Here is a 23,633-nt window from a genome sequence, read left to right as displayed (position 1 = left end):
CAGAGCTAGGAATTTCAGCCCTGCTCTGCTGTAGCTCGCCACACAGAGAGATAGGAGTGCTGAGTGGGGCTAATTATTGGCCCCCATCCTGCTTGTTTTTGAGGTGCAGGGGTGACAGGGAGCCATGCAGAGCTGAGTTTTGGGGACAGTGTCTCCTGGAGAGGTTTCTGTCTGGGAGTTAGGCAAGAGAGTGCTCAGCTTTGTAGTTGCATTTCAGGGAAGCAGATCCAGCTGCCCGATGAGTTCAGCCTGTATAGCTCTTGGAAGGAGAGAAACTGCCCACCCCCACTTCCTGTAGGTTGTAGCACTATCCCCAATGGGAGACTGAATCATCCCTTCCAAACCCCTGGTAACCCTGCTATACACAGTTCCATGGGGGAAGGCAGCTCAGAGCTTGGACATTCAAAGTGTCGGACACATGGCAGACCCCACCACTGGGCTCTGGAGGCCCCACCAACTGTACTATTAGGGGCTTTGACTTGGCAAGCTTAGGACAGGTTGCTGAGGACCAGGTAGGGACAGTTAGTGACATTGGCTTGCAACAAAGAACCTCATGGGAGGCTCAGAATGGGCACAACAAATGGCCAGCTTGAGAAGACATTAGAGCAGCATTCAATAAGGTTCACAAACAGCATATCCAAACAGTGATTGCAGTAAGCACTAAACTCTGCAAGGGAGAACTCCACACATATTTTTCTTTATTTTTTTATATTCAATAGTTTATTTTCTTCTCTTTTTTATTTTATATTTATTATTTGTCTTTTTTCCTTTTTCTTCTATTTTTATTCTCTTATCTTTTATTATTCTTTTTATCTCATTTTTCTTTTTTAATATTTCTTTTATTGTTGTTTTTTGTTTGTTTGTTTGTTTTGCCTTGATTTTTACTCTTAACACCAGTACAACAGTTTGCATGATGTTTTCAGGGTTGAACCTCATAGTCAGTCAACCTGAGTAGCAAGCCCATCCATGAACAAGACAACAGAAATCAAGACCCAATTAGAACAGGATGACCCCCATAACCCACACAAGAGGCATTTCCAGAACACCCAGCTTAAGATATCAAGGAGACTGTACCATTGGATCCCACAGGACACTTAATACAGAAGACCACCCCATTAAGATTGGTATTCATCACAGCTCTATTTGATATATAGAAACACGAACAAAAAGCCAAAATCAGGAGAGAGATAAAAAAAAACAAACAGCCCCCCCCACCCACAAAATCCAGAATCTCCAGAAAAAGAACTAAATGAAATGGAGGCAGGCCATTTATCTGAAACACAGTTCAAAATAATGGCTATAACCTGGTTGGAATGGCTCAGTGGTTGAGTATTGACCTGTGAACCAGGAGGTCATGGTTCAATTCCCTGTCATGGCACATAATTGGGTTGTGGGCTCAATCCCCAGTGTGGGGCATGCAGCAGGCAGGTAATCAAGGATTCTCGCTCATCATTGATGTTTCTATCTCTCCCTCTCTCTTCCTCTCTGAAATCAATAAAAAATATTTTAAAATAATGGTTATAAGTATGTTCAGCAGTAGAAAAAGGACATAGAAAAAATTTAAAATAACCAGTTGGAAATAAAGAATAATATATTTAAAATAAAGGATATACTGGAAGGAATAAACATTAGGTAGAATAAAGCAGAGAATCAAAGCAGTGATTTAGAAAAGGTAGAGAAACACACACAGTCAGAGCAGCAAAAAGAAATAAAAATTTAAAGTTTAAAAAAACTAAGATAGTTTAAGGAAAATTTAGAACAGCATGAAATGTAACAACATCCACATTATAGGGGTTTCAGAAGGAGAAGAAAGTGAGCAAGGCACAGAGAATCTGTTTGAAGAAATTTTAACAGAAAACGTTCCTAACTGGGTGATGGAAAAAGTCACACAAATTCAGGACACACAGTGAGTTGCAATCAAGATGAACCCAAGGAGATACACATCATAATTAAAATGGCAAAGGTTAAAGACAAAGAAAGAATATTAAAAGCACCACAAGAGATAGTAACCTGCAAGGGAGTTTCCATTATGCTGTCAGGTGATTTCTCACTAGAATAAAAGTACAAGCCAGAAGGGAATGGCATGAAGTATTCAATGTAATGAAAAGCAAGGATGGCATCCAAGACTACTCTATCCAGCAAGGCTATTATTTATAATTGAAGGTGAAATAAAGAGCTTCCCAGACCAAGTAGAAGAAGAAGAAGAAGAAGAAGAAGAAGAAGAAGAAGAAGAAGAAGAAGAAGAAGAAGGAGAAGGAGAAGGAGAAGGAGAAGGAGAAGGAGAAGGAGAAGGAGAAGGAGAAGGAGAAGGAGAAGAAGAAGAAAAGAAAAGAAAAGAAGAAGAAGAAGAAGAAGAAGAAGAAGAAGAAGAAGAAGAAGAAGGAGGAGGAGGAGGAGGAGGAGGAGGAGGAGGAGGAGGAGGAGGAGGAGGAGGAGAAGGAGGAGGAGAAAGAACAAAAAATAAAAACTAAAGGAGTTTATTACCACCAAACCAGCATTTCAAGAAATGCTAAAAGGACTAGTTTAAGAACAAAAAGAAGTAAACAAAGAGAGTGGAATCTATATATATATAAAACCCTAATATGTAAATTGACCAAACAGCAGAACAACTGAACAACTGGTTACTATGACGTGCGCTGACCACCAGGGGGCACACATGGAACATGGAGGGCAACAGCAGCAGGCAGCAGAGTCTGGAACATGGCGGGCGTCAGCCACAGCTGGCTGGTGGAGCAGGTGAGCAGGGGTGCCAGACCAAGGCGGGGCACCGGTCGCTGTCATCTGGCAAACCTCTGGTGGTTACTGAAAATTATTTGCTCCTGCACACTGTGGTCCCACTTGGCACTCGCTCCTGCTGCTGATGCCAGAGCCACTGCTCACACCCAATGTCGGCACCCGGTATCAACCCCGATTGCTTGGCACCATCAGCGGGTGCAAGTGGCGGCTGCTGGCCCCAATCACCCCTAAGGGCTTCTCTGCCTCCCCCTGCTCCTGAGGGGCGATAGGAGCAGCAGCTGCCACTTGCACCCATAACCAGCGCTGCAGCTGCCACTCGCTTCCACTGCCGGCACTGGCCCTGCTTGCACCCGCAGCCAGCACCAGAGCCACTGCTTGCACCAGCTGCTGGTGCACCACGCTGGTCCCAATCGCTCGACGCCATCAGCAGCTGCAAGAGGGGCTGGCGCCATTGGCGTGTGGGAGTGGCAGCAGCAGGAGTGGGGCTGCCAGCAGACAGGGGACTGGACCAGGGGCCGCAGCAGGAGGAGCCAGGCAGGGGCACAGAGTTTGGGTTGAGACCCACCCCTGTGCCCACCACAGCCTCACTGTCCACAGTTCCTTTTAAGGTGCATGAATTAGTGCCCTGGGCCCCTAGTAAAAGTGTAAGGGGAAAATGGCAATAAATAAGTATCTATCAACAATAACCTTAAATGTAACTGGAGTAAGTGCTCCAATCCAAAGGCATAGTGCAGGTCAATGGTCAAGAAAACATGATCCATATGTATGTATATGAGAGAGACCCAGCTCAGAATATAGGATTCACACAGGCTGAAAATGAAGGTATAGAAAAAACATTCCATGCAAATGGAAATAAACAAAAAGCTTGGGTAGCAATACTTATAGCTGACAAAATAGACTGCAAAACAAGGGCCATAGCAAGAGACAAAGAACACTACATAATACTAAATGAATCAATCCAACAAGAGGACATAATACTGGTAAACCTATATGAACCCATTATAGGAGAACCTAAATATATTTTTTAAAAGTTTGGTGGACCTTAAGGGAGAAATTGCCTGTAATACACTCACAGTAGAGGACTTTAATACCCTACTGACATCACTGGATATTTCTTCCAGAGAAAAAAACTAACAAGGAAACAGCAACCCTAAATGACATACTAGGTCAGATGTATTTAATTGATGTTTAAACAACATTTCATCCCAAAGCAGCAGAATATACATTCTTCTCAAGTGCACATAGAACATTCTCAAATATAGATCACAAGTTAGGACACAAAATAAGTCTTAAGATTCAAGAAGATTGAATTCATATCAAGCATCTTCTCAGAACACAATGGCAAGTTACTACAAATCAACTGTAATAAAAAAAAAAAAAACCTCAAAAGCATTAAACACATGGAAGATAAGTAGCATGTTATTAATTAACAAATGGATTGCCAAGGAGATCAAATAAAACAATTTAAAGAAATTACCTTGAAACAAATGAAATTTAACATACATAACTCAAAATCTATGGGACATGGCAAAAGCAGCTCTTAGAAGGAAGTTCATAGCACTACAGGTCTACCTAAAAAAAAAACAAAACAAGAAAAATCTCAAATAAACATTCTAACCCTGAAACAAACAAACAAAAAAAACAGAAAACTAGACAAAGAACAACAAGAGAAGCCCAGAGAAAGTAGAAGTAAGGAAACAATAAAGATCAGAGTGGAAATAAATGACATAGAGACAAAATAATCAATGAAACCAAGAGCTGGTTCTTTGAAAAGATAAACACAATTAATGAACCTTTAACCAGACTTATCATTAAACAAAGAGAGAGTAACCAAATAAATAAAATCAGGAATGAAAGAAGTGAAGTAACAACTAATAACACAGAAATACAAAGGATTGTAAACAAGTACTATGAACAATTATGTCAACACGTTGGACAATCTGGGTGAAATGGACAAATTCCTAGAAACATAAAATCTTCTAAAACTTAATCAGGAAAAATCAGAAAATATGAATAGGCTGATAAATCTAATAAAACTGAAGAAGTAATAAAACATCCCAGTAAATAAAAATCTTGTACGGGATGGCTTCACAGACAAATTTTACAAACATTCAAAGAAGAGCTAGCAGGATGTGTTATTTTCCAATAAGTGTATATGAGTGCTTTGGAGCAGACTGTTGTATATCTATTCCATAAAATGTAAGAATTAGGAGGGAATAGACCTCTTCTTGCTATATGGCTGGGGAGAAAGTTCCCAAATGAGAGGCTTTTGAAAATCTCATTTTGCAGCTTCTGTAGCTTTCTTATTTAGAAAGCCTGCTAATAGTACTCTTCCTCTTGAGACCTTCACCTTTCCCTTTAAAATATCTAATTGATTTCACCACATAATTAATCTTATCCATTCCCAGGATGGCTAATCAAAAATGAACAGAAATATTTCTTTATGTTGTTGGCTACAGGAGTAGAACTCTTTACATCTAATGCTCATGGTCCAGAGTAGACTCTGAAGCCTATAAATAAGAAAATAGGTGTATTAGGATATTCTCCAAAACAATAGATTTGTCTATTGAGAGATTAACAACATTAAATTACAAAAAGAACTACAGCAAATTTGAGATTACAGTTATTTTCAACATACCCAGTTCAAATTCTTAAATGTGATTTCATTCTCATAGCAAATAATTGTGTGTTGCTTTTCCTGTTCAGGGAATACATCAGACATAGTGGATATTTTCCCCACCAAATTTATACATAAAGACATAGATGAGGAAAATACATGTAGAGATACAGATAAACACACACACACAGAGTCAACTCTATAAGCTTTTGTTACCTAAAAAATAAAAAAAAAACTAGATTAAAATGATTCAAAGGATTTGTTTGCTTAACATTTGTCATTGTCTAGTAAACAGTCTTGAAAATGAGTGTACTAGTAGATGGTGAATGCTTGCTTGAACCTTAAGCCACAGTGAATAAACTGCAAAATAAACAAGCAAAAATCTGTGAACGTAGCTCCAGGGTACTCTATCCTGTTAGCTTCTGACTCCCTGTCCTTCCTCTATGTTTTAGGACAAATTATGTTGCTGAGAAAGGGCATTGTAACCATGGGAGATTATTTTAAAGCAATAGCATGTACACTATTTCTCACCTGTTTTATTATGAGACTACTGCCCAGTTACTCAAGAATTGATCAAAGTTTGATTGTAAAAATAATGTATGAATAATCAATCAGTGAAGACCTAGACCCTGAAAGGACACACCTAGAAAGCTGCTGACTATTCTATTGAGATCTTCCCCTAAGACTTCCCCTAAAATCTCCACCCTTAAAACCTTAGGACAGAGGACCCAGAGTACTCTTCCTCCTGAGACCTGCACCTTTCCCTTTTATTACCCCCCCGCCCAGGCATGTTACCATTACTTTTTCACTCCCAAGCTCCAAGGGTCCTTCCTTTGGCTTTATAACTTGTTTCCCTTGCCCATTTCTTCTACAAATTACTTCTTCTACCTCTATAATTTTATAAATAAATGTTCTTTTATAGTTGGAGTCTTGGCTCTGAATTCTTTCCTAGCCAGAACTTAAGTACCTAGGTTGCTGAACCCAGGTCCAGTCTGACCCCACCAGTCTAACACCAGGTGCCATTCCCACTGTCACAGCAGTTGTATAATGAGTATACAGTTTCACTTATGTAAGAGGAGATTTGCTCTACAACATAGTGTCTATAGTTAGCAATGCACCTAAAAGTTTGTTAAGAGGGTAGATCTTATATTAAGTGTCCTTACCAAACAACAAAAAATAAAAATAAATCTATAAACTTATAAAATGCATAAAAAATAATAAGGCCCTTCCTTATGAATTTATGACAAATAATTTATGATAAATATATGACAATGGGAAAATTAATTATAGAATATAAGAATATGATAAAGTTATATGTTTTCATTTATGATTTTTGTACTTTTTCTAATACATTATAATTTTTTTTTGTATAGGAGTTTGGATTTTTTTCCAGTGAAAAGCATTAAACATATTTGCCTTAACTAATTTTGTTTTTAAAATCTTTGTAAATAATGCAAATAAGCAAATTTATTTAGCATCCAGAAGAAATAAGTGCAAGACAGAAGTATAGGGTATAAGATCCAAATAAGGCAATATTTAACAAAATTTGCAGAGCTACTTAAGAAACAATTTTGCTTGGACAAAAATCTATCTTTGTCAATAGTTTTGTTTTTTATTTTACATATAAATAAAAAATTGTTGTTACCTTTCCTTTTCAATTCTAGTTCTACGAGCTGTAAGGCAGAAGATAGAAGGAAAAAGCCACTTGTTACTACCAATGAATGAATGTATTTATAAAACAAATAAACAATTAATTGATTAAACTAAGGTTTTTTACATAATTGGATTGAAGGTGCATTGTTTCAACTATTATTATATAACAAATCTCACCAAGCTAATAATACCAGAAATAATTTATCATCATCATCTTCATTATCGGTCATGGTTCAAAGGGTTGATTTAGATTAGATAGACAATTCCTTTTGCCAGTCTCCCAGGTTACAATTAGTTGGTGACTTGGATTTGAGTCATTTAGAATACTTCCTCACTCAAATGTATGGCAGTTTATTCTAGTTGCTGCCTGGGACCTCAGTAATGACATGGACATCGCTTCTTCATATGGCCTGGGCTTCCTCACAGCTTGGCAGGTACTTTCCAGGAGCTACTGTCCCAAAAAGGAGACAGGTAGAAACTCTATTATGTTGCTAAATATATGAAATCTTATCATGTATATGACCTATCCTTCAACATCACATAACATCACTCATACTATATGTAACTACGTTTCACTCAAGGCCAGTAACATCACTTCCATCAGTCCAGAATCAAAGGCCCAGCCAATTCAAGAGGAGGGAACATAGGTTCTGCCTCTTGATATAGAAGTTGTGACAATATGGAAGAACATGCAGGAATGTAAATATTGTTTCAGTTACTGTTGGAAAATATAATCTGCTATAGGCATCTAAAGAAATTAATATAGGAGAGTAGTTAAGTGCAGTCCAGTCTCTGACACTTACTACAAGTATGAGTTTCAGTTGCTAAGTTACTTTTCTATGTCATAGTTTCCTTATCAGAGAATATAACTCCTAATTTATAGTGCTAATGTGAGGGTTAAATGGGATAATGCATTAAAATGCGTAGCATGAAAACTCACCACAGAGAGATGAAAAGATGGTGGCCGACAGGACAGCAGTGAGGGAGAGAGTGTGAATGAGTGAGGTAGTGAAATGTGAGTGTGTGGATGTGTGTATGTGTGTGTGTGTGTGTGTGTGTGTGTGTGTGTGTGTGTATGTGTGTGACAGTTAGATCCTGCAGGATTTTCGTGGGCAGACAGACCGGATCTCTTAGATGGGGAGCCAATGCTACTGCTGCAAGACTACCCGGGCAGTTACTGCTGAAAAACTTCCTGGGAGGCTGGTGCTGGCACACAAACCACACCATCTTGAAGGGGAAAACTGCTTTGACTAGGATCCCAGCCTCAACACCACCCAGACTGGCCTCAGACCCCACCAGGGACCCTAAAGTTACTCTGGCCAAAGACCTGCTACCAAAGTTGCAGACCCACATATACTGGTATTCTGTCCCCAAGACAGAAGGCTCCTGTAAATCCTGGAGTGCATGACCCTCCCACTAACCAGCCGTCATGGCACAGGCCCCAAAATTCTCAGTGCCTGAGCTCTCCTGCGACTCTCAGGGAGTGCAACACTCCCACAAACCCACCACCACAGCCACAGACAACATGTGTACCAGTGCCTGGGGTCTGTGGTGACTCTCAGAGCATGCTATACTCCCACCAACGTACTGCCGCAAGCCACAGGTCCCACTCATCCAGGCACCTAGGCTCTGTTGTGATAGCAAAAATGGGGTGACAAAGAAACAACCCTCAAAGAAAAGAAAAGCAGGAATTGCCAGAAATGTAACTAAATGAAATGAAGGTATGCAATATGTCAGAAAAAGAATTCAGAGTAAGGGCCATACAGTTCATGAATGAGATGGATGAGAAAATCAACAACTTATGTAAGAATCAAAATGAAATTTAAAAAGATATAGATACAATAAAAACACGATAGGCCCAGCTTGTGTGGTGCAGTAGTTGAGCATCAACATGTGAACCAGGAGGTCAGGTTTGATTCCCAATTAGGGCACATCCCCAGGCTGCAGGTTCGATCCCCAGTGTCAGGTGTGTAGGAGTCAGCCAATTAAGGATTCTCTCTCATCATTGATATATCTATCTCTCTCTCCCTCTCCCTTCCTCTCTGAAATCAATAAAAAATACACATTAAAAAACAAAACAAAACACAATGGAAGGTCTTACCAGCATACTAGAAGAAGGAGAGGACTGTATTAGTGAGTTAGAAGACAGGGCCAAAAAACACACCCAATCTGAACAGCAATTGGAGAAAAACATTAGAAAGCAGGAGGAGAGCCTAAGCAAGCTTTAGGACAACATGAAATGAAGTAACATACGTGTAATAGGGGTTCCAGAAGGACAAGAAGAGGATCAAGGATTAAAAAACCTATTTGGAGAAATAATGACAGATAACTTCCCTGATTTGGGGAAGAAAAAGTCACACAAGCACAGAGAATCTCAAACAAGATGAACCCAAAAAGTCCCACACCAAGACACGTTGTCATTAAAATCACAAATGTTAATGAAAAAGAGAGAATCATAAAGTTTGCAAGAGAGAGACAGTGAGTTACCTACAAAGAATCTCCCTTTAGATTATCAAGTGATTTCTCAACAGAAACACATCAGGCCTGAAGGGAATGGAATGAAGTATACAAAGTGATGCAAATCAAGGGACTGAATCCAATAATACTCTCTCCAGAAAGGCTATCATTAAAATTGAAAGGTAAATCAGGAGCTTCTCAGACAAAAAAAGGCTAAGGGAGTTTATCACTACCAAGCCAGCAATGCAAGAAATGCTAAAGGGAATGTTGTAAAAAGAAGAAATAGAAAGGGAAGAAGGAAAACAGGCAAAAAGAACAAATATGACAAGAAACAAGTACCTGTCAATAATAACCTTAAAGGTGAAGGGACTAAATGCTCCAATCAAAAGACATAGAGTGGCTAAATGGATAAAAAAAAACAACCATGACACATATACACTGAGTGGCCAGATTATTATGATCTCTGAACGCATAATAATCTGGCCACTCAGTATATATTAGAGACCTGGTGCATTAATTCATACATGAGTGGGGTCCAGCCAGCCTGGCCAGGGGGAGGGGACATGGGCAGTTGACTGGCCTGCCTGCTGGTCGAACTCCTGGTCAAGGGGACAATTTGCATATTAGCCTTTTATTATATAGGATGTACACTGAGTGGCCAGATTATTATGCATTCAGATATCATAATAATCTGGCCACTCAGTGTATATGCTGTCTACAGAAGACCCACCTGAGAACAAGGGACACACACAGACTGAAAGTGAAGGGATGGAAAAAATCCTTCAGGCAAATGGAAATGAAAACAAAGCTGGGGTAGCAATACTTATATCTGAGAAAGTAGACCTCAAAAGGAAGACCATAATAAAAGAAAATGAAGGCCACTTCATTATACTAATAAGATTGATACAATAAGAGGATATAACTCTGGTAAACATATATGCACGCAATGCAGGAGCACCCAAATATAAAACAAAAATCATTGAAGAGATCAAGGGTGAGATCGACAGCAATACAATCATAGTAGGGGACTTTAATACCCCATTGACATAACTGGATAAATTCTCTAGACAAAAAATCAGCAAAGAAAGAATAATCCTAAATGGCTCACAAGATCAGATGGAAATTATTGACATCTTCAGAACTTTTTTTATAAAGTTCACATGGGACATTTTCAAAGATAGACCACATTTTGGGACATAGGCAAAGTCTCTTCAAATTCAAGAAGATTGAAATCATATCAAGCATCTTTTCAGATCACAATCACATAATCTATCTAATAAAAGGGTAAGATGCAAATTAACCATCACTCCATCACAAACATGGTGGCTCCCATAGCGGCAGGGGATCTGGATGCTGGTGGTGTCGCTCTGGCCACTAGCCAAAGCATCTTGCGTACCCTGGCTGGTGGAGGGAGGGAGGGAGGCCTCTGGCCACAGGCCGGCCGGGGCGCGGGACACTGGCATTGTTGCAGGCCAGGATGAGGGACCCCCCCCTGTGCATGAATTTTGTGCACCGGGCCTCTAGAAATAAACTACAAAACAGGAAGAATAAAAAAATCTGAATAGGTCAATAACGATGCAGGAAATTGAAACAATAATAAAAAAAACTTCCAGCAAACAAAAGCCTTGGGCCAGATAGCTTCACACGGGAATTTTATGAATCATTAAAGAAGTACTAAAACCTATCCTCAGACTATTCTAAAAAATTCAAGAGGAAGGAACACTTCCAAGCTCTTTCTATAAAGCCAGAATTACCCTGATCCCAAAACCATATAAAGACACTACAAAGAAAGAGACTTAGAGGCCAATATTTCTGGTGAACATATATGCTAAAATCCATAACAAACTTCTAGCAAATTGGATTCAGCATTACATTAGAAGGATCATACAACATGACCAAGTGGGATTTATTCCGGGGATGCAGGTATGGTACAACATCCAAAAATCAATAAAGGTGAGACATCACATAAAAAAATGAAGAGTTAAAAATCAGATTATCATATCAATTGATGCAGAAAATGCACTTGACAAAATCCAACACCCTTTCTTAATAAAAAGGCTCAGCAAAGTGGGAGTAGAGGAATCATAATTCAACATAATAAAACCCTTATATGACAGACCTACAGCCAACATCATACCCAATGGGCAAAAAACAAAACCATTTCCCCTAATAACAGGAAGAATACAGGGATGCCCACTCTCACTACTCCTGTTCGATATAGTACTGGAAGTGCTAACCAAAGCCATCAAAGAGAAGAAATAAAAGGCATTCAAATTGGAAAAGAAGCAGTAATGCTGTCATTATTTGTAGATGACATGATATTGTACATAGAAAACCCTAAAGACTCCATCAAAAAAACTATTAGATTTAACAAATGAATTTGGCAATGAAGCAGGACACAAAATTAACACCCAGAAATCTATCGCCTTTTTATACACCAACTAGAGGCCTGGTGCACGAAATAGTGCATGGGTGGGGTCCCTCAGTCTGGCCGGAGATTGGGGTCAATCAGGGAAGTCTTGCCCAGTCCTGCTGGGGGCTGGTCGGCCACGGGGAGGGAACGTAGGAGGTTGGCCAGATGTGGGAGGTTGGCTGGGGGAGTGCACTGACCACCAGGGGGTAGCTCCTCTGTTGAGCATCTGCCCCCTGATGATCAGTGTACATCATAGTGACTGGTTGGCTGGTTGTTTGGTTGACCAGTCATAACAGTCACATAGGCTTTTATATATATAGACTAGTGGCCAGGAGCATGAAATTCATGCACATTAAAAGGGAATTGATTAGAGAAAATCATACCTAATAATAGACAAATATGCAAATTGACCATACCTCCACTACACACAAGCCACACCCACCAGCCCAAGCCACGCCCACCAGCCAATCAGGGCGAGTATGCAAATAAACCGAACCCAGATGGCTACAGCCACCAAGAGCAAGGTTTCCTAGGCAACAGAGGGAAACAAGCTTTCCGCCTGCCCTTGACAGGCCTAAGCCTCCACTCAAGCTACAAAGTTTCAATTATAGAAGGTAAACAAATTCAAACAGAATGGCGGCAGCCACGGAGCTGGAGAGACCAGGCCAGGGTTGCCGGCGGTAATGGAAAAAGCAAAGCTTTCCTCACACCCTGGATGGGCTCAGGCCTCTGCTTAAGGCTACAAAGTTTCAATTATAGAAGGTGAATTAACTCAAACAGAAATGCCTGCTGGTGGAGCATGCAGGAGGCTTGGCTCCGCTCCAGGCTACAAAGTTTCAATTGTAGAAGGTAAATAAAATCCAGATACCAGTGGCTCCGCTTGGGTCGCCAGGGGGCGTGGCTGGGCTGCAAACCACCACAGGCCCCTTGCTCAGGCTGCCCCATGCCCCAAGGGAACCCCCACCCTTATCTGGGACACCTTTCAGGGCAAACCAGCTGGCCCCCACTCCTGCACCAGGCCTCTATCCTATCTAATAAAAGAGTAATATGCAGATTGACCACCACTCCAACACACAATGTGTCTGCCCCCATGTGGTCAAAGATCCTGCCCCCATGTGGACACAAGATGGCCACCACAAGATGGCCAGCAGGGGAGGGCAGTTGGGAGGCACCCGGCCTGCAAGGGAGGGAAGTTGGAGGTGATCAACCCTGCAGGGGAGGGCAGTTAGGGGTGACCGGGCCGGCAGAGGAGGGAAGTTGGGGGCAAACATGCTGGCAGGGGAGCAATTAGGCATCAATCAGGCTGGCAGCAGAGTGGTTAGGGGGTGATCAGGCTGGCAGGCAGAAGCAGTTAGGGGCAATCAGGAAGGCAGGCAGGCAAGCATTTGGGAGCCAGCAGTCCTGGATTGTGAGAGGGATAACCAACTGCCCATTTAGGCCCGATCCCACTGGGATCGGGCCTAAATGGGCAGTCGGACATCCCTCGAGGGGTCCCAGATTGGAGAGGGTACAGGCTGGGCTGAGGGACACACACCCCCTCCGTGCACGAATTTCATGCACCAGGCCTCTAGTATTTTAATATTACTATTTGCCCTTTCTCTACTATAGAAGTGTCAGAGATGAAAGAAAATTAGTAAAATGTGTATGAAGATAATATATACATTTATTTATAAATAATCACATGATATAACAACAACAAAAACATGATGTGAAAACAACACTGATACAAACAATGACTGATAAATGATTAAACTTATTCTAATATCTCCCTGTATATCACATTAAGAGTGAAAACACTTTCAGAGTGCTTGACTAATGTCCCTTGTGATGAAGTATTTACAACTTTAACTTTAACATCACATACTCTTTGAACTTGAGAGAAATCAACATATAACCAGCCATGTCCAAAAATGGATTTAGGTAGGCATATTCCTACTCTGTCTAGAATTTGTTTTTGTGATTTAGTAATAGTCATCACAAATACTGGCATCACAGGAAACTGTCTTCAAATTAATTTAAATGGGAGGCAAGTGTCTGATGGGGAGAAATCAGTTCTTGGAATCAGAAAAACCTCTCCTGCAGATCATGTTAGTACTTCAGGTTTGATAATGTTATCTCACAATCTTTTGATAATAAATCTAGTACCATTACGAAGACCCCATTTACTATTAATATTTCTCGGTAGCATGATGATTGCACCCACTTTCAATTTTAATTAATGTCACAATATTCCTGAAGGAGTATTACTATTAAAAAATTTGATGGGAAAATTTTCCTTTTCAGCATCATCTGTTGAATCAATGGAATCATCACTCAAATATGTGTGAAAATCTCCATTGAGTATATCCAAAATTTCTTCATTTAATTTATGAATTTGCTCATTTTTAGGACAATGAATGGCACTTATATATATCATACCTCATAAAAGAGTAATATGCAAATTAACCATCACTCCGCTACACCCATAAGCCACACCCACAAGCCACGCCCACCATCCAATCAGGAGTAAATATGCAAATAAACCCAACCAAGATGGCTACAGCCATAGAGCAGGAGGGAGGCTTGGGTTTCCCAGGAAATGGAGGAAGCCAAGCTTTCCGCCTGCCTTTGCTGTCCTAGGCCTCCACTCAAGGCTACAAAGTTTCAATGATAGAAGGTAAACAAATCCAAATAGAAATGGCAGCAGCCACGGAGCTGGAAAGAGCAGGAGGCTAGGGTTGCCTCCGGCAATGGAGGAAGCCAAGCTTTCCGCACACCCTGGCAGGCCCAGGCCCTCTGCTTAAGGCTACAAAGTTTAAATTATAGAAGATACATAAGTCCCAAGAGAAATGGCTGCCGCCACGGAGCAAGCTGAAGGCTTGGCTCCACTCCAGGCTACAAAGTTTCAATTGTAGAAGATAAATAAACTCCATATACCAGGGCCTCCACTTGGGTTGCTGGGGGGCATGTCCAGCCTGCAAACCACCACAGGCCCCTCGCTCAGGCCACCCCACATCCCAAGGGAACCCCTACCTTGATCTGGGACACCCTCCAGGGCAAGCCAACTGGCCCCCACCCATGCACCAAGCATCTATCCTATCTAATAAAAGAGTAATATGCAGATTGACCATCACTCCAACACACAAGATGGCTGCCCCCATGTGGTCAAAGATGGCTGCCCCCATGTGGACACAAGATGGCCACCACAAGATGGCCAGCAGGGGAGGGCAGTTGGGAGGAACCAGGCCTGCAAGGGAGGGAAGTTGTGGGCATTCAGGCCAGCAGGGGAGGGCAGTTGGGAGGGACCAAGCCTGCAGGAGAGGAGAGTTAGGGGTGATCAGGCTGGAAGAGGAGGGAAGTTGGGGGCAACCGAGCCTGCAGGGAAGGCCAGTTGGGGGTGACCAGACCTGCAGGGGAGGGCAGTTAGGAGCAAACAGGCTAGCAGGGGAGAAGTTAGGCATCAATCAGACTGGCAATGGAGTGGTTAGGGGGTGATCAGGCTGGCAGGCAGAAGTGGTTAGGGGCAATCAGGAAGGCAAGCAGGTGAGCAGTTGGGAGCCAGCGATCCTGGATTGTGAGAGGGATGTCCAACTGCCCGTTTAAGCCCGATCCCGGGAGAATTGGGCCTAAATGGGCAGTCGGACATCCCTCGAGTGGTCCCAGATTGGAGAGGGTGCAGGCTGGGTTGAGGGACACACACCCCTGTGCACGAATTTCGTGCACCGGGCCTATAATTCTTTCATAATTACTATATCTTTTCTCATGCTGTTGAGCATATTTGCCATCATTATTCTGAACTCCATGTCTAATAAATTTCTTATCCTTATTTCATTTAGCTCTTCTTCTGGAGAATTCTCTTGTTCTTTCATTTGGGGCTTGATTTTTTTGTCTCCCTATTTTGGCTGACGTTTGTGTTTGTGACTGTGTATTATGTATCTCTGCTATGCTTCCCGATCTCTAGTTCAGGACAGTTTCAGACACTATTTCTGACTTGCCCTGCACACCCTGTTTGGAGCTAGCAGCAGTCCACAGTTTGTGGCTCCCTCTGCTGTGGCTGGGTTCCTTTGGAAAGGACCAAGATATGCACCAAGGTCTGCTTTTCCTAGCCCCAGGCCCTCCCTGAATTACTAGTAGATCAGGCAAAGACTCAAAACCTTAAGAGACCAACCTCTGCATGCAGTATGATTGTATTTAGTCTTTATTCGCCTCAAGCTATCGATCACAGGGTCGGGTGAAAGGGTTTCCAAAAGGCTGGGTAAATTGCTTCTGCCTGCAGGCTGATTGATGTTCTTGGTGTCTAAATGGGCCTCAGAAACTCCAGAGTGGGCAAGGGGGTTTTCCAATAGGGTAGAGCAACTGCCTTCCCCCAAGGCAAAAATCACCTGGATATCAAAGGTCCTCTGGAGAAAGATGTCCTCCACAGCATAAGGGAATGTCTCATCACAGGAAACCATGGTGTCTGCCTTCTGAGGTCTAACCCCAGAACCCTCTACCCTGGCTTCTGCTCACACAGCTTCAGTACACACTTCCCTCCCTCTATCAGAGGCCAAGGTAAATGGATGCACATGAAATTTTGTATATTGGCCATTTATGAGGGTGCCTACATTTCTAGCCATTTTTCTCTGCTAGACAGCATTCCTGCTGCTTTTCACAGCCAGATGTTATGTGGGCACCTACTCAGTTCTGGTGCTCTGGGCTGGGGAGCCCATCTTGGGGTTTAGACACCAGAGTTCTCAGTGGGAATCACCCATAGCTTAGATATCCCTCTGGAAATTTAGCCACTATCTATGGATGCCCAGCCAGCCCCTTTGTGCCTCAAATGTACTACTAATCTCAATACAGTCTCCACTTTCAGTCCTTGTTTATCAGGGTTCTTTCCAGCTAGTTTTCAGTTGATTATTTAGGTTGTCTTTTCTGTATTTTAGTTGCAATTTCAGTTTGGTCCTGGGAGCATGTCAGTGTAGCATCCAATTACTCTGTCACCATTTTGGAATCTCCTTTTAAAAAAATATTTATTGTTGAAAGTATTATATATGTTTGAACATTTCTCTTAGCAATAATTTTTCTAATATATTTCTTCCAGTCCAATGCTGACCCACTGAGATCTCCTGGTGGATCATGGTGTTGGTGGTCCTAAAACTCAAGACAACCTAGGCTTTACCCCTATGGAATGACAGTCTAAATCAAGTCATTATTATTTAATGTATAGTATATTCAGAAGGCTATACATTATTCATTTGTTTACTAGTAATTTAAAACCACCAAGAATTAATAAACATTACTTAATATGAAAAGTTTTCACATTATAGAAGTTTGACTTAAAGTAAGGAATGAGATGCTTTGGAATCTGACCTCTTGAGGTTAATTTTAACACAATAACCTTTTAATGTCAAAATGACTTTCTAGTCTCCCTATGATGCAAATTTTCTGATTTACAAGCCAGTCTTTCTATTTTAATTCATAAAGAATGCACTGATAAGTGTTTCATGTAAGAATCTGACTGGTACCTTGTACAGTATACGTTAATGTGAAGAGTGATCTCTTTTGTTACATTTTGAATAGAATATTCAAATATTCAATTTGGGTATAATTTGTATAATTTTAAGTTCTTTGAATAAATCAGATGCATTCATTTTTTCTTGATTAGTGACTCAAGACCTGAAAAAGAATATATTGTATTTTATGACATGTGGCATTGATCATTTATTACTTCACTCACAATTATTTCTTTCATAAATGTAGTAGGAAACATTCAAGGAAAGTAATTCTCAGAATCATAGACAAATTAATACCAGATAGCCACAGCATGTTATGAAGAGCAATTATGGTGGAATTTATAAGAGAAGTTAGTATTCTGACAAATACAGCCATATAACCATAACCTTTTTCTACTAATTTAGAATAAATTTCCCCCTGAAATTATATAGGTAGTTAGTATTCTGACAAATACAGCCATATAACCATAACCTTTTTCTACTAATTTAGAATAAATTTCCCCCTGAAATTATATGGATAGTACTATCTGTATAAAGTGTCTTCTAGGTTATGATTTCTTTTCATAGTACTCTCAGATACAATTTAATGTTACTATGCCTTCCTAATATTTTTATTTTTTCAGTTTTGTGGGGTTTTTTAATGTAAATTTGTTATTGTTTAAAGTATTACATATGTCACCTTTTTCCCCTGTTGACCTCTCCCTGGAAGCTACCACCCCCAAGCACATGCACTCATCCCCCTACTGTCTGTGTCCATTGGCTATGCTTATATGCATCCATACAAGTCCTTTGGTTGATCCCTTACACCCCCCTTCCCACCCCCCACTAAGATTTGACAGTCTGTTTGATGCTTCTATGTCTCTGGATTTATTTTTGTTCACCAGGTTATGTTGTTCATTATATCCCACAAATTGGTGAGATCATGTCATGTGATATTTATCTTTCTCAAACTGGCTTATTTTGCTTAGCATAATGCTCTCCATGTCCATCCATGCTGTTGCAAATGGTAAGAGTTCTTCCTTTTTTTACAGCAGTGTAGTATTCCATTGTGCAGATGTACCACAGTATTTAATCTATACATCTGCTGATGGGCACTTAGGTTGTTTCCAGATCTTAGCTATTGAAAATTGTGCTGGTATGAACAAAGAGGTGCATATATTATTTCTGATTGGTGTTTCTTATTGGTGTTTGGGATATGTCCCTACAAGTGGGATCACTGGGTCAAATGGAAGTTCTATTTTTTTTTTTTTGAGGAAACTCCATACAGTTTTCAACAGTAGTTGCACCAGTCTGCATTGCCACTAGCAATGCATGAGGGTTACTTTTTTTCCACATCCTCAACAGTACTAGGTGGTTGTTGATTTGTTGATGATAGGCATTCTGACAGGTGTGAGATGGTACCTCATTGTCATTTTGACTTGCATCTCTTGATGATTAGTGACTTTGAGCATGTTTTCCTATGTCTCTTGGCCTTCCATATGTCCTCTTTTGAAAAGTGTCTATTTAGGTCTTTCACCCATTTTTTAATTGGATTGTTATCTTCCTTTTAAAAAGTTGTATGAGTTTCCAAAATATTTTGGAGATTAAATCCTTATCAGATGTAACATTAGCAAATATGTTCTCCCAAGCAATGGGCTTTCTTGTTGTTTTGTTGATGGTTTCTTTTGTTGTACAGAAGCTTTTTGTTTTTCTGTAGTCCCATTTGTTTATTTTCTCCATAAATTCCATTATCCTAGGAGCTGTATCAGTAAATACATTGCTATGACATATGTCTGATATTTTGCTGCCTATGGGTTCTTCTAATATTTTTATGGTTTCCCGTCTTACGCTAAAGTCCTTTATCCATTTTGAGTTTATTTTTGTTCATGGTGTAAGTTGGTGGTCTAGATTCTTTTTTTTTTTTTTTTGGCATATATCTGTCCAATGTTCCCAACACCTTTTATTGGTGATACTGTCTTGATTCCATTGTATTCTCTTGCCTCTTTTATCAAATATTAATTGAGCATAATGGCTTGGGTCAATCTATGGGTTCTCTGTCCTATTCCATTGGTCTATATGTCTATTATTGTGCCAGTGCCAGGCTGTTTTGAGAACAGTGGGTTGTGTAATATACTTGATATCTGGTATTGTGATCCCTCCAACTTAATTCTTCTTTCTCAGGATTGATGTGGCTATTCAGGGTCTTTTTTCATTCCATATGAATTTTTGGAGTTTGTTCTAGGTTTGTGAAATATGCTGTTGGTATTTTAATGGGGATTGCATTGAATCTACAGATTGTGTTCAGTAGTATGGACATTTTAATGATGTGGATTCTACCAATCCATGAACACAATATATTTTTCCATATGTTTATGTCTTCATCTATCTCTTTTTTCGACATCCTGTAGTTTTCCAGTACAGGTCTTTTAACTCCTTAGTTAAGTTTATTCCTAGGTATCTTAATTTTTTGTTGCAATGGTAAATGGGGTTGCTTTTTTCATTCTCTTTCTGTTAGTTCATTATTGTTTTACTAGAGGCCCGGTGCACGAAATTCGTGCATGGAGGGGGGTTGTCCCTCAGCCCAGCCTGTACCCTCTCCAATCTGGGACCCCCAAGGGATCGGGCCTAAACGGGCAGTCGGACATCCCTCTCACAATCCAAGACTGCTGGCTCCCAACTGCTTGCCTGCCTGCCTTCCTGATTGCCCCTAACTGCTTCTGCCTGCCAGCCTGATCACCCCCTAACCACTCTGCTGCCAGCCTGTTTGCCCCCAATTTCCCTCCTCTGCCGGCCTGGTTACTCCTAACTGCCCTCTCCTGCAGGGCTGATCACCTCCAACTGCCCTCCCTTGCAGGCCTGGTCCTTCTCAACTGCCCTCCCTTGCAGGCTGGGTGCCTCCCAACTGCCCTCTCCTGCTGGCCATCTTGTGGTGGCCATCCTGTGTCCACATGGGGGCAGGATCTTTGACCACATGGGGGCAGCTATATTGTGTGTTTCAGTGATGATCAATCTGCATAGTACTCTTTTATTAGATAGGATAGAGGCCTGGTACAGGGGTGGGGGCAAGCTGGTTTGCCCTGAAGGGTGTCCCTGATCAGGGTGGGGTTCCCTTCCTGCGTGGGGCGGCCTGAGCGAGGGGCCTGTGGTGGTTTGCAGGCCTGCCACACCCCCTGGCAACGCAAGCGGAAGCCCTGGTATCTGGAATTTATTTTCCTTCTACAATTGAAACTTTGTAGCCTGGAGCAGAGCCAAGCCTGGGGCTCCCTCTGAGGCCCACAGCCATTCATTTGTGTTGGGGTTATAATTGAAACTTTGTTGCCTTAAGCGGGTGGGCTCAGCCAGGGTGTGTGGAAAGCTTTGCTTCCCCTGTTGCCGGCGGCAACCCTGGCCTGCTCTCTCAAGCTCCATTCTGCCGCCATTCTGTTTGAATTTGTTTACCTTCTATAATTGAAACTTTGTAGCTTGAGTGGAGGCTTAGGCCTGCAATGGCTGGCAGAAAGCTTGGCTTCCTCTGTTACCTAGGAAACCTTACTCTCTGTGGCTGTAGCCATCTTGGTTTGGGTTAATTTGCATACCCGCTCTGATTGGATGGTGGGCATGGCTTGTGGGCGTGGCTTGTGGGTGTGTCGGAGGTATGGTCAATTTGCATATTTGTCTATTATTAGATAAGATAATAAAGTCATTGATTTCTGGGTGTTAATTTTGTATCCTGCTACATTGCCAAATTTACTTATTAAATCTAGTAGTTTTTTGATGGAGTCTTTAGGGTTTTCTGTGTATACAATATCATGTATCTGTGAATAATGAGAGTTTTACTTCTTCTTTTCCAATATGGACACTTTTTATTTCTTCTTCTTGTCTGACCACTATGGCTAGCATTTCCAGTACTATGTACAATAGGAGTGGTGAAAGCAGGCATCCCTGTCTTGTTCCTGTTCTCAGGAGAAATGGTTTTATTTTTTTTTCCCCATTGAGTAGGATGTTGGCTCTAGTTGGTCATATAAGGATTTTTTAAAGTTGAGTTATGATTCCTCTATTCCCACTTTGCTGAAAGTTTTTTTTCTTCAAAAGAAGGGTGATATATTTTGTAGAATGATTTTTTCTGCATCAATTGATATGATTATGTGATTTTTGTCTCTAAATTTATTTATGTGACGTATAACGTTTATTGATTTGCAGATATTATACTAGCTTCACATCACCGGAATAAATCTCACCTGATCATGGTGTATGATCTTTCTAATGTAATGCTAGATCTGATTTGCTAGAAGTTTGTTGAGGATTTTAGCATCTATGTTCATAAGGGATATTGTCCTTTAATTTTTTTTCTTTATAGTGTCTTTATCTGGTTTGGGGATTAGTGTATTGCTGGCTTCAATAAAAGAGCTTGGAAGTGTGCCTTCCTCTTAAGTTTTTTTGGAATAGTCTAAGTTTTACTTCTTTGATTGTTTGGTAAAACTCCCTTATAAAGCCATCCAGACTAGGGCATTTGTTTTATGAAAGATTTTTGATTACTGCTTCAATTTCCCCCATAGTTATCAGACTACTCAGATTTTGTCAGATATAAGTATTGCTACCCCAGCTTTGTTTTCATTTCCATTTGTCTGAAATGTTTTTCCATCCCTTCACTATCAGTCTGTGTGAGTCATTTGTTCTGAGGTAGGTCTCTATAGGCAGCATATGTAAGGGTCATGTTTTCTTATCCATTAAGCTATCTTACCTCTTTTGATTGGAGCATTTAATCCATTTACATTTAAGGTCATTATAGATAGGTACTTGCTTGTGGCAATTTTTATTCTTTATTACTGTGTTTCTTTTCCCCTTTCTATTTATTCTTTTTACAGCAATCCCTTTAGCATTTCTTGCATTGATGGCTTAGTGGTAATAAACTTCCTTAGATTTTTTTTTTTTGAAGCACCTGATTTCACCTTCAATTTTGAATAATAGCTTTGCTGGGTATAGTATACTTGAATTCAGCCCCTGCTTTGCATCACGTTATATATTTCATTCCATTCTCATCAGGCCTGATGTGCTTCTGCTTGAGAATTCAGTTTATAGTCTACTGGGAGATTCCTTTTAGGTAACTTTCTGTCTATCTCTAGCAGTCTTTAAGTTTCTTTGTCATTGATGTTTGCCAATTTAATTATGATATGTCTTGGTGTCAGTCTTTTTTGGTTAATCTTATTTGGGACTCTGTGTTCTTCTTGGACTTGTGTGAGTTTTTTCTTCCCCAAATCAGGGAAATTTTCTGTCATTATTTCTTCAAACAAGTTTTCTATTCCTATCTCCTCTTCCTCTCCTTCTGGCATCCCTCTCATGTGGATGTTGTTTCATTTTGTGTTGTCCCTAAGCTCTCTTAAGCTCTCCTACTGCTTTTTAACTTTTTTCCAGTTGCTGCTCTGCTTGTGTGTTTTTCTACCTTGTCTTCCAACTCACTGATTCGGTCCTCAGCATCTTCTAGTCTACTGTTGAAATCTTCCATTGCATTCTTTATTGCAGCTGTGTCATTCTTCATTTCCTCTTGAACCTTACACAAGCCTTTTCAGCATACTTATAACAATTGCTCTGAATTAATTCTCTGACAAATTGCTTGCCTCCATTTCATTTATTTTCTTCCTTTGTTTCATATGGGGCTTGTTCCTTTATCTCCCCATTTTTTCTGTTCCTTTGAAATTGTTTCTATGTATCAGAATAGATCAAACTGCTATGCCACCCAGATTTTTTTAGTTTGTCTTATATAGTACATATTTTTCAGGATCCATTTGTGCAGTCTCTGATGTCTCCTGGGCTGGGTATTCTAGGAATGCCCCCTACTTGAGATATTTGGGTTTTCTTGGTGTCTTTGGTTCTTGAGTGTTATTGTCCCCTTCAGGGTTGGTGTTTCCTCTCAGGGTGTCTGGTTACGTGGCTCACTCTCTACCATGTTGTGCCAACCGTTTTGAAGGTGTTGACCAAACAGCAAAAAATACAACTCAACACGAAACAACACAAAGAGAACAAAACATGAATGTACACATGACACCGATAATCCCAATAAAAGTGACCACCAGAGAAAAGAGAATTAGGAGAGAGAAAAAAAGAGTAAAAATGATATAGAGAAAATTAAAACAAAAGGTTAGAGAAAAAAGAAAAAAAATATGGGGAGCAAACACCACAAAACAAACAAATAAAAAAATGCAAACAACAAACCCCCAGACAAAAAGGGAGGGACAGAGCTGATATACAGAAAGTAAGGTTAAAGAATTGGATAAATAGGGTAAGGACCAAGGTTCAGTATAGAGGAAATAGGAAGAGAATGCTTGGA

The sequence above is a fragment of the Eptesicus fuscus genome, chromosome 1, assembly GCF_027574615.1.
Source record: "Eptesicus fuscus isolate TK198812 chromosome 1, DD_ASM_mEF_20220401, whole genome shotgun sequence".
NCBI classification, from domain to species: Eukaryota; Metazoa; Chordata; class Mammalia; order Chiroptera; family Vespertilionidae; genus Eptesicus; species Eptesicus fuscus.
This window is presented reverse-complemented; position numbering follows the sequence as displayed.